The sequence below is a fragment of the Cyclopterus lumpus genome, chromosome 11, assembly GCF_009769545.1.
Source record: "Cyclopterus lumpus isolate fCycLum1 chromosome 11, fCycLum1.pri, whole genome shotgun sequence".
Classification (NCBI taxonomy): domain Eukaryota; kingdom Metazoa; phylum Chordata; class Actinopteri; order Perciformes; family Cyclopteridae; genus Cyclopterus; species Cyclopterus lumpus.
In genome coordinates this window covers 9308668-9322150 of record NC_046976.1, presented here as the reverse complement: position 1 = coordinate 9322150, position 13483 = coordinate 9308668, and the positions used below count along the sequence as shown (strand labels likewise).

General features: G+C 42.5%; 1 long non-coding RNA gene across 1 annotated transcript; it reads left to right on the top strand.

Moving 5' to 3' along the window:
* The first annotated feature begins 11210 nt into the window (after positions 1–11210).
* Positions 11211–12950, top strand: LOC117738682. Its single transcript, XR_004610105.1, has 3 exons — positions 11211–11411; positions 11830–11868; positions 12582–12950. It is a non-coding gene; the product is annotated as an uncharacterized LOC117738682 (long non-coding RNA).
* The last annotated feature ends 533 nt before the right edge of the window (positions 12951–13483 follow it).

The following is a 13483-nucleotide window of genomic DNA, read 5'->3' as shown; positions in this document are numbered from 1 at the left end:
TTGCCTTCAAGGTATAACTTTAAAGGGAGCTCAGCTCTAGCTGAAGTTAACTGTACAGTAGTAAAGCTTTTAACCGTCATTAGGCAGCTATGACCAGGATTGGTAAAAGCTAAAAGCTTCACTAATGTGGTCAGTCGGTCCGCCATGTTGGGCCGGACTGAAATATTTCAACAACTAATTGCTATGAAATGTATCTGTGGTCTCTAGAGGATGAGTCCTACAGAATCAGGTGATCCCCTTACTCTCTAATGCCACGAGAGGATAAAAGGTTACATTTTTAGTGAAATATCTCTACAATTCTTGGATGGATTGCAAAGATTTTTGGTAAAGATATCAACGGCGCCCAGAGCAAAAATCCTCATGACTTTGGTGATCCCGTGACTTTTCGTCTAGCCCCATCAGTAGGTCAAAGTGTTCACTTATTAAGTAAAATATCTTCACATCTGCATGATGGATCGGTAGACAATGTTGTACAGACAGAGAATGAATCCGACTAACTTTGCAGATCCCCTGACTTTTCCTCAAGCGCCACCATGAGGTTCAAAGTTGTGATTTTCAGTAAAATGTCTCAACAACAACTGGATGGTCGGCCATTAGGTTTGGTACAGACATACATGGATGATTTTTATGAACTTTGATGATGCCTTGACTTTTCAATATTTTGACCATTCGACATTCACATCCACTGATTGGTCAGCTTTGTGGAGGTGAGGGAGGAGCCATGGTTTGAACTTCTCACATCTTAAGAACTACACTACTTCTGATGGAGAGCCTCAGCCCTGACGCACACATTCAAACTCACAGATAGTTGGAGTTCATTTACCTGCATGTCTTTACACAAACCAGTGGACAGGTATGATCAAGAAATATTACAAGCAGATTGAGCATCTCCCCAAAACCCCTCAGAGCTGGATTACAATCAATCACCAGCATCCGTGCAATCATGCTGATTTCATTATCATTCATGTAACGAGCAAGAGCCATCGATTTGTCTTCTGTGTTTGATGTAGATTTAGCATAACACACCAAATGATCAAAGCACTAAACTTACCCATGAATGCATGAACAAAGACACCAAATCAATAGCTGATGGGTCAATAATTCTCATCGAGGCTCGCGGATGACATGAAATTTATGTAGCCTCCCATTAAATCACGCCGTATGTAATATATAAACAGAATAGGAAAGAAATATTGAGGGATCAGTAAGAATGCAGATATTATACAGTGTTGCAAGAGAAGGGATTTGAATAAATGCTGATCATAAGCACGTTTACGGCGCAGTAAAATAAATCCTAATCCCTCACTTTCAGGTAAATCCTCAGAAAGTATATATCAGAAAATCATTACAGTAACTTTACCTGAGAACATCATATTCTTTTTACTGCCAGATAAATGATGTCTTGTCCTTTGACAGCGTCCGAGTCAAGCAGGCTATTTTGAGACGAGGCTGTGGCTCACGCTGCCTTTAGCCCCATCACCCTTCACTCTCAGGGGGTTTACCAGGGTCCTCTGCTCTGCTGGTGCTGACATTTAGGTCCCCATAAATCAATGAGACAAGCTGTGGAGAGACGGCTGAATTTCACAGCGGTAACCCTCCCAGTTCACGTTTAGCCCACGCCATGGACAGCCTTCAGGGTTGCAGGGTCTTTGACACATTTCTTTTGCTTCATTCCTCCTTGAAAAGCTTTGTAAAACAAGGCGAAGCAAAGTGTTTTTCTGCTTGACACAATCTAATTAATCTTGCTTGCACAGTGCTTCACTTTTCTTTTTTTTTTACATTGATATTAAAATACTTAAGTGTTGGGCTAAAATGCCTAAAAGTGTATGCCAGCTCCAGTGAGTTAATGACATGTGCATCTGGAGACATGGTGGTAACGAAGTAAACCGTAAGTCGACTGTGACGTAAGTGCACGGTGGCCTATTGAAGCTCCGAACCCATTTGATGTGAGTTAAATGCAGGAAATGATTTAGACGACTGGTCTGCGTTCATTCATAACTCCTGCAAGTAAAAGAAACCGAGAGTGTGTTTGTGTCTGTGTTTTTTGTGTGTGCTTGAAGAGACAGCATGTTGCAAAAGTGCTGCCTGGACTGCTCTGCTCTTGTGTAAATAGCAGAGACATCTACACCAATAGATTTAGGAGTGTGTGTTTGTGTCTATATGTGTGTGATGGAGAAGGCCAGGGATTGATTAGAGCTTTCACTCTCAATGTGCTTAATTGCCCAGTGAGGCTTAGCAGACGGTGCTGGCTAGATTGATGTCCGATAGCCAAGAAGAGGGGGAGGCAGTGTGTGTGTGTGTGTGTGTGTGTGTGTGTGTGTGTGAGGGGGTTGATTTACTTGTGGTAGGGACGGGGGCCCAACAAATCCCAAATTAATGTTAAAAGTTTGAATGGTTAAGTATTGCACACTGTGGAAATAAACCCAAAGGAGTTTCCTTCAAAAGAAAAGAAAAAGCAAGCGATTGTAATCATATCTGCCGGAACAAAAAGAAGATGCATTGAAATAACAAATGTCACCTTTTGGTTTGTTGCCAGCGAATAAAAGAGTTTTGTCTTTTTTAAAGGGAGAACAGCCTCCCCTTTTAGAAGACGCTTCCTTTGGGTTTAATTCAACAATGACCTGATGTTTTCATCTTTCCTCAGTCACTGAACTTGCTCAATATTTAAAAACAATGGTTTATTCTGGTACTGAATCAAGCTAAAATCCTTACTACTACTCTGACTCTCAGTATTTAAGTAGAGATTATGCTTTTGACAGAATTGTTGGCTTAAACAGTGTTTAATCTTGTAGCTAAAATGTTTAAATATGTCTATGAATGTACACACTGCAGCAGAATAAGATCTCTAAAGCAAAAGAATGGCTGCCTGACATTATCATGAGGAATAGTGTACACCACTCCTGATTGTTACTGTTTCATAAATGATGTGTTTTGTTCAATAAGAGGGGTAGGGAGGTATATGGGGAGCTGAGCATCACACTGTGGGACAGCAACAAGCGAGCTGCAGTGTTGGCTGGATGAGGAAGCTGTAAAATCACGGCTTGTACAATTCTCCCCTTTTTTCGCAGGCTGTTAAAACGCTCAGTAATACGAGCACCAGGGACATTAAATACCTCATGTAAATAAAGAGAGGAAGGATGAAAGGAGTTTTACCCTTCAAAAAACAACATATCTATGTCAGATCATCTTATATTCAGGTATAAAGGGAATATTTAGTATACCAGACATCTCAAGACATAACTTAAATATTGATTCTCTCTCTCTTTGTTTGGGTTATTTTAAATAAATACGGGGAGAGTGTTATCAATGCAAAGGCATTTGTTGTCGTTTTGTTTGCTATTAACTTCAATTTAAAGTTGAATGCACATTTAAACACATTTTACAGTAGTTCTGCTGTCAAACAGACTGGATTTGAATCCTGTTTTCAAGAAATCTTATGAAGTCTTTTGTGTTTGGGGTGGATGGGGGGTGGGGGCAATGTTTTTCGCAGTGCGTGCCTTGGTGCTGATGATGGTAGGAAGACTGGAGGTCACGGTGGCTTTGAATTACTCTGCTGAAATTTGAATCTTATAAGTACTCTCATTAAAGTGAGGTTAACCTTCTCCACAGCCACCCCCACCTCACACCCACCTCTCCCTTTCCGCTGTTCAGGGACTCGTTGAGATCACAAACACAATTTATTTTTCGACAACCCCCCCCCCCCCTGATACACACACACACACACAGAGACACACACACCTCTCCTTCTGGAGGGACTTGAGAGTCCCCACTCTACTACCATGGATAATTGGACACCTTCAACATGAGGAATCCCCTGCCGAAACAAAACCGGCACCAGCGGTTTAGACTCGTATCAGTTTTGTCAAATATAAGCACAACAGTGAGGATGAGACAGAGACTCGGTTAAAGCTTCGCTACGAGCTACATTTGAAAGCCCCCTTTGGCGCTGGTTCCTTCTGATTCAATTCACACTTCCAGTATCTCCCTGCCCCGAGCAGCGGTGACTGCGGTGTGTGATGGAAGGATCAACAGGAGGAATATCCACACCCTCGGGCTGCAGTGAGGAAGCTGTCCTCAGGGCAAGTAACTGGGATCAGCACACTCCTCACTGTGCCCTAAGTTGACTCATCTGGAAGCTAAATGCAAAACTGCCAGCTGATCAGAGCCCAGGGATGACTTGCCATTACTTCTGCCCCCAGTGCTGTTGTTGTGTTTCACTAATGAGGCAGACCTCCCCAAGCTCACCTGCAGCTGCAATGCTGGATAAATCTGACCTGGTAAGCTGCAGACTTTGAGAATGAATAGATGCTCAAATGGGTTTGGATGTTAAAGCACGTTTTACAGACGCTTAAACAGTCTCAATAGTGGTCGGGTCACTCACCATATTAAAGGATGTGTCCTTGTCTTTATAGGCCACTGTTACAGAACCATGGTAATGTCAGACACATTTCCCCATGATGTAACACCGGGGACATCAGGGCCGTACTGGGATGGAAATTCAGCCTGTGACTTTGAGATGGAGAGGCCTTTTGTGTGAGCACCTGGAGGGCACGGCAATAGTTATAATGTTAATACAGTTGTTGTGGTATAAATAATAATACATCGAATTTATACAGCGCTTTTCAAAACACACAAAGACGCTTTACATAAAGAGAATCACATGATACTAAAGACCTTGATGACACTTTAAGATGTCTTGCAGCCATCTGCCTCCTCAGTTTGTATCACCACGTCACCACTGCACTGGATCAAAACAAGACCAAATCAAATCAAGAGAAGCTGGAACACTACTCTCATGTCTCACCATGAAAATGACTGAGCTAATCAGATTTCAAGAAGAATCCTAATCGTGAAGGGCTGCTCGTACACCCCCTCAATATTGAAAGTATTTAGATTGGTCCGGTCTGACAGGCAGTGCTTGGCTCTGTGCTCTCTGCGGCTGCGAGGGCCGGGCTGGTCCTTGCCATGGCCGAGGACCATACAGTAAATACTGACATCAGAATTTAAAAAACATGACCACTGGCCGATTCTGCCTAGGATTGATCGGCCGTGACAGAGAAAAAAACAATCTCAATTGTTCTTTTGTCATTCAATGTGAGCAAAGAACCTTTTCTCATGCTTAATTCATGCTTCTTTTTTTATTTTACATATCCACAGTTTTAACATTTAATTAATGTCCCATGTGGCCCCCATTCATGGATCTTTTTGCCATCTGTAAATTATACATCCAATCCACTGTGAGTCCAGTTTCCCCATTCAGTCTGACATCATTCAACACTCTTGTTCCCCTTCCTTACCTCAAACCAGTCTGGACTGGAGTACGGTGTGGATGAGTAGCTAAGCATGAATCACTCATGAGGAACAAGCAGCGTTGTAGCGTTGCCAGGTCCCTTGTGTGTATCTAGCCACACAGAGAGTAATAGCGTTCAGACACAAAGGTTCTATAGCCCAGCAGTGACTGGCTGACTCATGTGGGTCAAGACCTGCCACAGGTGGGGGATCCCAGGCTGAATAACCTCCCCCCCTGTCAGTAGGCAGCCACAGCCTCTGCGCCCCTTTTCACCCACCCGGGACACCTGCACTGGACACAAAAGCCATCCCTCTCCGATTCTTTGAGGGCATGAGCAGAGAGAGGAAAAGGGACGCAGGGAAGAACGGAGCAAGCGGAGAAAGAAATGGGGTTGGATGGGTCGCAGTGGGGGCTGCCTCAATCGTAGCCATGCGGAAACAAAGTAACACAAACTCGAGCCACAGCAGGGGAACAGCTGGAGCACACAGGGACGGCTGTCTGGGTGGTCTGAAAGCGAGGGAGGGAGAGAGAGAGAGGGGGTGTGAGCATGCAGGAGAAATGAACGAGAATGAAAGACCCAGAGAGGGTTTGGATGGAGATGTTGGAAATAGAGGCTATTAAAAGAGTAGTACAGAAAAAGAAAAAGAGAAGGGTTAAAAAAAAGATAAAGCAGCTACTTGTGGGTTTCCCCATTATCCCTGCAATTATGGCAAATCGGTACACATCAATATCTAATTATCCAAAGAAGCCCTTCCACCAATAGCTCCATTAGAGGCAGAGGTGTAATTCAAAGTGCAGGAGAAGCCACTTCTGTGTAAAAACAAATTACAGTGTATTTAAAATCAGTTGCAAATGTCTAAGGAACAGCTCCCAAAGATGGAATAATAAGTAAGATTTTTTTGTATTTTGCTTGGTAAGAATATAAATATTGCTATCCCTTCACACCACACACTGCAGCCACATAAACAGAATGTTTGCTAATCAAACAATTTCCCACTGACCATTTAAAGATGTTTTAATTCAGCTGTTTTCATCAGTTTAATTAATTATTTGGCATTACCAAACACAGGGTGTTGGTTATTAGGAAAGCATTTGGTAACCCATTTCATAATAGAGGACCTTTCACTTGCACACAGTGAGCCCTATGCTTTTTCATATGAGGCTTATCACACCAACATAGTTTGCATGATAAAAAAGAGAAGGTAAGTCATGCGGGAGGTCCTGGACATTTGCATATCCCCTGGGTGCACGGTGTAATTTAGCTACATATGTCCCTTCCCTAATAGGCTGGAGTTGGCTTAACACGAAGCTTGTGTTTTTGGAAGCGACCTTGCTTGATTGTCTATTCGGATTCGCAGCTCTGCTCTGATTTGCAACTGAAAGGCACTTAATTGTACTTGGACTAACTGAATAACTATAGGTCTTCTAAAGAGGGTGTGTGAGGGGGAAAGGTGTTTTTCTTTTGTGTGTTGGATTCACGCTCATCATCCCTTAGTGCAATCTGCTTCATGGGATATCGTTCACAAAGCAGTGGTTGGGTTGGTTGTTGAATATGGTAAAAAAAAGAAAGAAATACAGCGCACGTGACTATGAAGTTAGCCTAATTGCTTACATGTGCTAACTCCACCAATTCAGCCTGTATCACATCTCACTGAATTCATAATGTCACTAATCTGTCTCCATGTTTCCCATGATAATACATAATATATCTGACTCAAACAAATGGAAATATATTCATGATATGCATTCGCTTATTCGCTAAGTTTGACATTCTCCTTTCGAATCCACAGAGACTCAGACAACATTAGTCGGGCTGATACAACACCAACCAGGAGCCACGATAAATTGAGGACCTAGTCTGTTCCTGGTCATAGCACGCTGCTCGTCTCCCATATTTGACTACCATAATTTGCCTCTCAAATGCTCTTGTGTATGATGTCACCTGAAAATGCATATTCCACCGATGCAGAGGAGTCTCATGTGTGTTAATCCCAACTTGTTATCCATGACATCAAACCCAATTTATCCAGATTTAACATCAATTTTCAGTTCGACGGAGAGGAAAAGCACCGGAATATGAATTCATGTTGTTTTTTTAATCTTTATTAATAATTACCCAGCCGCTCCTGCAAAACACTCTCCACTTTCTCTCTCCTCGATATTAAACAAGATTAGGGTAGCTAAAAATGTTAATGAGATCCCTTTTTTTGAACAAACTGAGCCTTATTTCTCCCTTTCAGAGCAAGCTATAAACATCCTCCCTGTAATAACGAATGGTGATTATGCCGATGATATTAATTATCATTACTTTCAATTACTACACCCAGCCAGGCCCTGTCGGTTATGAGGGCAGCTCCCTGTGGAGGAGCCGCCACCCGCCGCTGTACAGTCATTAGCTGAGCCGAGTGATTGTGAGTCTCTGTCTCACTCCTTCTTCTTCTTCTCTCCCTTCCTCCACTCGTGGCCTTTGTTTTGTTGTCCCTCTTCCTCCAGCCAGTCTCAAAGAGTCCAAGAAGCTCCACATATTGTCCCAGGGAGGCCAATGAACGAATGAGGTGAGGTGGAAGTTAATTGTGGAGAGATTTGAGATGAGCGGTGAGGGAATCCGTCGTACAGATTGTACAGATTCCTCAATTTTCTTTCTCTCTGTACCCCCTCCTCCCCAAACACATACACACACTCCCCCTCCCTCCTATTTTATTCTTCTCCTCTTTCCCTCTCATCTCGTTTCTTTGCTTTAGCTCTTGTCACCGGTGCCTCGCTCTATCATGTTGCTTTGTCTCTCCCCTTTCCACTCCTCTGTCCTGACATAAAACATCCATTTCAGCCCCATAAAATATGGAAAGGGCCCTCATGAATTGTTCACAGGTTAGCAGCATGCATGCCAATGGCAGCCGTGGGACAGGCTCAGGTTTTCAGGAAGCTGCAGTGGGCGATGGGCAGGACTGGTCACATCCAGTCTGCTCATGAACCTGTGGCGACTGATTATCCCGGCTTGTAGCTGGTCGTAAGGGAGCTTCGGAGAATTCTATATACATACAAATAAGTTGCCACACTTGGTGTATGTTTCTATGATGCACGTACAAATAAAAACAAACAAAGCTTCAGGTGAGGGCATTTAATGTCATCGTTCACCTGCATGTGAACTCAACCAGCTTGCATTCTTCTCCCTGAGCAAGCCACATTTTTTAAATGCCTGAGCACTGTTGCATGACCCTGAAGGGGGCGGGGAGGGGTGGGGCATTGAATGGAAAATGGGCGTCAAGTCTTAATATTTGCTTTCACTAAATATTTTTCTTATAAATTCTCCTCTACTTTGCTGAATGTAAATATTTAATATAATTATAGTTGTTGTGCAATTATTTAAGTTTTTTTTTTAAAGAGGAGAAAACTGCATTTTGGCATAATTTTAAAAAAAGAGTTTTAAGCAGCTTCTTTTTCTTTTTTTCAACAATCCCACACAGCAAATTCCTCTCTTGGGAATGACCATCATGCTGTTTGCCTAACTTGTTAGCTAGCACTGATTCCCACTAGATGATAATTAGGGTGTTAATAGGGTGTTCTGACTTACATTTCTTCTTTTACGGTGCACAATTTTGATCACATAAGTACATCAATGATATATGTGCTGGTTCCTTAACAAAAAAAGAATTTAAGCTCAAACCCCTGCAGCACTAAAAACCTCCCAGAGGAAGGAAGAGGAGACTAAGAGGAAGACGATGGGTGCTGTAAAGTGATCGCACGGTCGGATGGTTCCGGGTATTTATTTAGTTGGTCCCACTGGATGAAACGTGGCCTCTTTCGGTTGGTTAATTTCATCCTGATGAGCTTGTAGATCACGTCAGCATTGCACCACATGAAGGATGAATATGAAAGCCTCAATTAAGATGTACTTTGGTGAGGGTTTTATCAGTTTTTTCCTCGGGCCTAATAGCTTGTGATTGATAGCGATGAACTTGAGCAAGAGGGGTGTGCATTACAGATGGACAGATAGAGCATTTTGAGGGCTTGCTGACTAAAGTGCTTTACTGCAGCTCGTGCACTTGTGGTTATAATGGAGTGCCTGGGAGCCACACCACTTGAGAGATTGTGTGGATATATTATTAATTTGTTCCCTGTGCCATTGCTGTATAGTGCAGAACTGTGGGCCTGGCAAGGAGGATGCTGCTGTGGCGCCATTCCCTTATCTGTTTCTTTCTCTCTGTCTCCTCCACTCTCTTTTAGCCTCCATCCTCTCCCGCGTCTTTGTCACTCAACCTCTTTCTCCCGAGGACTATCTGAGGACAGGAGCTGGAGCTATAGAAGAATGGAGGAAGAGATGATCAGATCAATATTCCTCTCAGGAAATAGGCCTCCTCTGTCTCTCTCCTTCTGTCTCCAACCGTCTTTTGTATAGCCAGCTTGTCTGACCACATTATTGGGGCATTGTGGCCAATTTCACAACACACCAGATAAGCAGCCTTACACAACCTGTCATGGAGTGTGACAACTGCTCGACACAGTTCTCATATATCGGGTGGAGGGGAACGAAACTGATAGAGATAAAGAAAGTAGGGGTTGTGGTTGAGAAAGAGCAACAGTACACGTCTGTTACTGAATGTCATGACTAAGTCATGTTGGAGTCACGGCTAACAGAACCTTCTGTCTTCCTACATTTCACTCCGATGCAGGGGGAGTGACGCCTCGCTGTGTCGTTTTCACATGATGACTTTGTGGAAGCTCATTTGTGGAAATGACACTTTCCTTTGCGTTCATTCATTCCAGATACTCCAAAGATATTTAAAGAGTTTGCATGTGAAAAATATATGTGTATTGTTAAACTGTGTAAGCAGCTATTTCATCACAATATACTGGAGGTCACGTCCCAAAATGATCAGCTCAGCTGTATTCTGTGTCTCTTATTGAAGGCGATTGTCGTTAACTTTCTCTTACTTTTCTATATTATACCCTTTGTCCTCCAAAAATAGCGCATATAAGCGGGGTTTTAAAATATGGTAAAACATACTCAAATTAGTCGATAGACCCGTCTTCCATTGCCAGTAGCCTTTCCTTTTTCTTTCTGGTGGGTCAATGTTCGTCACGGATGTGCCGGAAAACAAGTTTAGTAAACAGTGAAAACTTTGATTACTTCTTTTCTTTTCCATCTGTTACTTATTCAGTCTTTCAAACTCTCAAACCAGAGTTGGCTATTGTTGTAACAGTGGGAAGACTAACAAAGATGTTTTTAATTTTTGAGTTTAATTTTGTTTCTGTTTAAATTTGATTTTACAATGATCAGCGACTTAAAATGTTGTCTTTTTGGAGTCTGGTTGCTTTGAGGAGACAATTTATGACATTGTATGTTTTGTATTTTAATACATTATAATAATTGTCCAAATCCTTATTGATTTTTTCAATTAAATATTCACTTCAACGCACATCATATAGCATTGCGCCGATAAAAAGGGGCAAAAATTGTTTCCATGGAGCTTGAGCCGATAAATGTAAGACAAAAGCCAGATGTTAGTGGGTTTCTGAAAGAGGCTTCAGTGAGCTGAGCTCTGTGAACCAATCAACCCAAATGATAACATCTTCTATGCAGGCATTTACTGTAAAAAGTCTATTTAATAATGCCATTTAGTATACTCCAGAGATATGTAACATTATTTTAATGCATGAAACATATATGATGATTTATAGTTGTACTGTGATGTGTGATATAATTAGACCTGTTGTTTAGTTAAGGGAAAGGCTAAGTAGATCCTAATAGACAAATAAAACAGTAACATACATTTCAGATGATGTATTTGTTGAGAGAAAAGTCTAAAAACGAGTGAATAATTGGATGTTGATCTTCATAAAAGGATTACTGAAGGGCACTAAAAAATAAAAGAAAGCTGAAACTGAAATCAAACATGGGGGAACAAGATCAGACAGGACATCTGAGCCACAGTACATTGTGTTAGTTTCCTACCAGGATGGTGCATCTCTTCAAACAGCTCCCTGGCTGCACCCATTGTTTGATTGCAATCACTTTTTCCTCGTCTGCCAAGATGGCTGATGTCATAGGGCGCTATGCGTTCTCCTTCTGTTCTACATCGTTCACTTCTCACTGGCTGCAGAGCCGTTTCCACATTCCAAGGTAGGTCATAATTTGCTGTCGGAACTGTTCTGTGTTTTGACTGTTGAGGCGATGAAGCTGTAACCACAAATTGTGTCAGCTGGAGCACCGTGCGGATGTCAGGGCCGGTAATGGCTCATAAACTGCATTAGTATTATATCATGGAAGCACGTCGTTTGTCAGATGTTTGCGGTGTAAGGTCATTGGGAAAAGACCAAAATGATCACAGGCAATCTATGTAACAGATTATTTCCCACACGGCGTTGTTTCACCACTGCTCTCTGGGTTGGTGTGTGTGTGTGTGTGTGTGTGTGTGTGTGTGTGTGTGTGTGTGTGTGTGTGTGTGTTTGTGTAGAGTGAGAGAAGAGGGCGAGATTGTGTGGAACAACAGGGAAGGTGAATGGTGTAGATGATACTGTATTTGTCTCTGTGTGTGTAGATGCGGAAGTTTCCACTGCTGCCATGAACTGGCACTGTTGTAAGTGTAGATCCCATCTCTCTCTCACTCTTGCTCACATTCACACACACACACACACACACACACACACACACACTCTTGTATTTTATGGACCTGCTACCTAGAGATTAGTTTATCCACAGAGGGGTGTGGCTGTGCCGTTGACCACTGTCCAATCAGGCGTGAGCTAGCAATGACAACCAGCCAACCAACACGCCCAGATCTCTGCGGTCTGCCAACGGGGCGTCACATGATGAGACCAACTGTCACCACACATGTTCTTTTTTCTCTCTAAAATCTGTCCATTTGTGTCCTAGAAACAATCAATCCAGTTATCCTCGATATCCGGGAGGAATCATTTTCTTCTTTCTGTTTTTGGATTTCATTCAAATCTGCCTTTCCTCCAGTTAGGAAGTAGACTTCAATGGGAGCCAAATCATCTTTCTTCCTTACACTGTGCTCACATTAAGTGGTTCAATCCACTGATTCTAGAGCTGCACAAACTCCCCTCTTAGCAATGATGAAATGGCCAGAACTCTCTGTATCGCTGCTTTCCAACAGTCTGGTTAAAAAAACTGAAAAAGAAAGAGGACTTTCCCACTCCTTTTTCTTCTCAATTCGAGAACACAAATGCGTTCCTTACAAAAGAATTCTCCCCAGGTGCTCAAACATGATCACTTTCTTTGTAGCGGCCCACATTGACTCAACTGATGACTTGTTTTGTGTATCGACAGCACCTGACTCCAAATACAGAGATTCTACACTGGATGCAAACACTGGAATACCGTGTTTGTTTTGGACATAAAGAAGAGGTCCTTTTGTCTTCAGTCGGATCACCTCTGATGAAATATCACTATTCAAGGCCAACCTGCAAGACTTTGTTCCAAATCACACAGCAGCCATCTGTTGGCAACAACACGGTCCTTTGCGGTTTGTTGAACGTAACCTCTCCTGATCTTTGTTTGCATGACTTACAATGGGGTTGGATTGTAGTCACTGTGGATTATGTTTATACCTTGCATCCTGTACTGAGAACATGCAAATGGAGTAGTATAGAATGTGAAGATGATCCTCAATAAAAGCAAAGTTCTTTGTATTCTCTTCACAGTGTCCTTCACATGTCTCTACCAGCAGGCTGGAATTTATCCTACAATTATACATGCTTTACTGTTTGATTTGCTCAAGGTACACTTGCAACTGAAAACAGAAAAAAAGAAAAAGCTTGTCTTTCGCTCTATATCTCCCTCTGGAAATGATTAGGGCTGTTGGGGCAGCCTGGAACCATTACTGATGTACACTGATGAAGTCCCATTTGTTTGAAGTGCAAGCACTCTGTCTAAGCTCTTGTGCGCGTGTGTGTGTGTGTGTATGTACGTGTGTGTGTGCGTGTGCGTGTGTGCGTGTGTGCCCGTCCCTGTGTGTGAATTCTCCCTCTCCTTCCCTTTCACCCTCAGCCAAGCCAACACCACTAAAAAGTGATTGCAGAGAGGAACTGGAAATAAACTTGTGAGGAAACCCGATCTCTTTGAAGTGTCAGGCTCATAGTTCAAACCGTTGCCGGTCATCAAATATGTGTCATCAACTACCAATTTACGTATAAAACGTTTCCTTTGGCAGCGGATGCGTTTCGCCATTG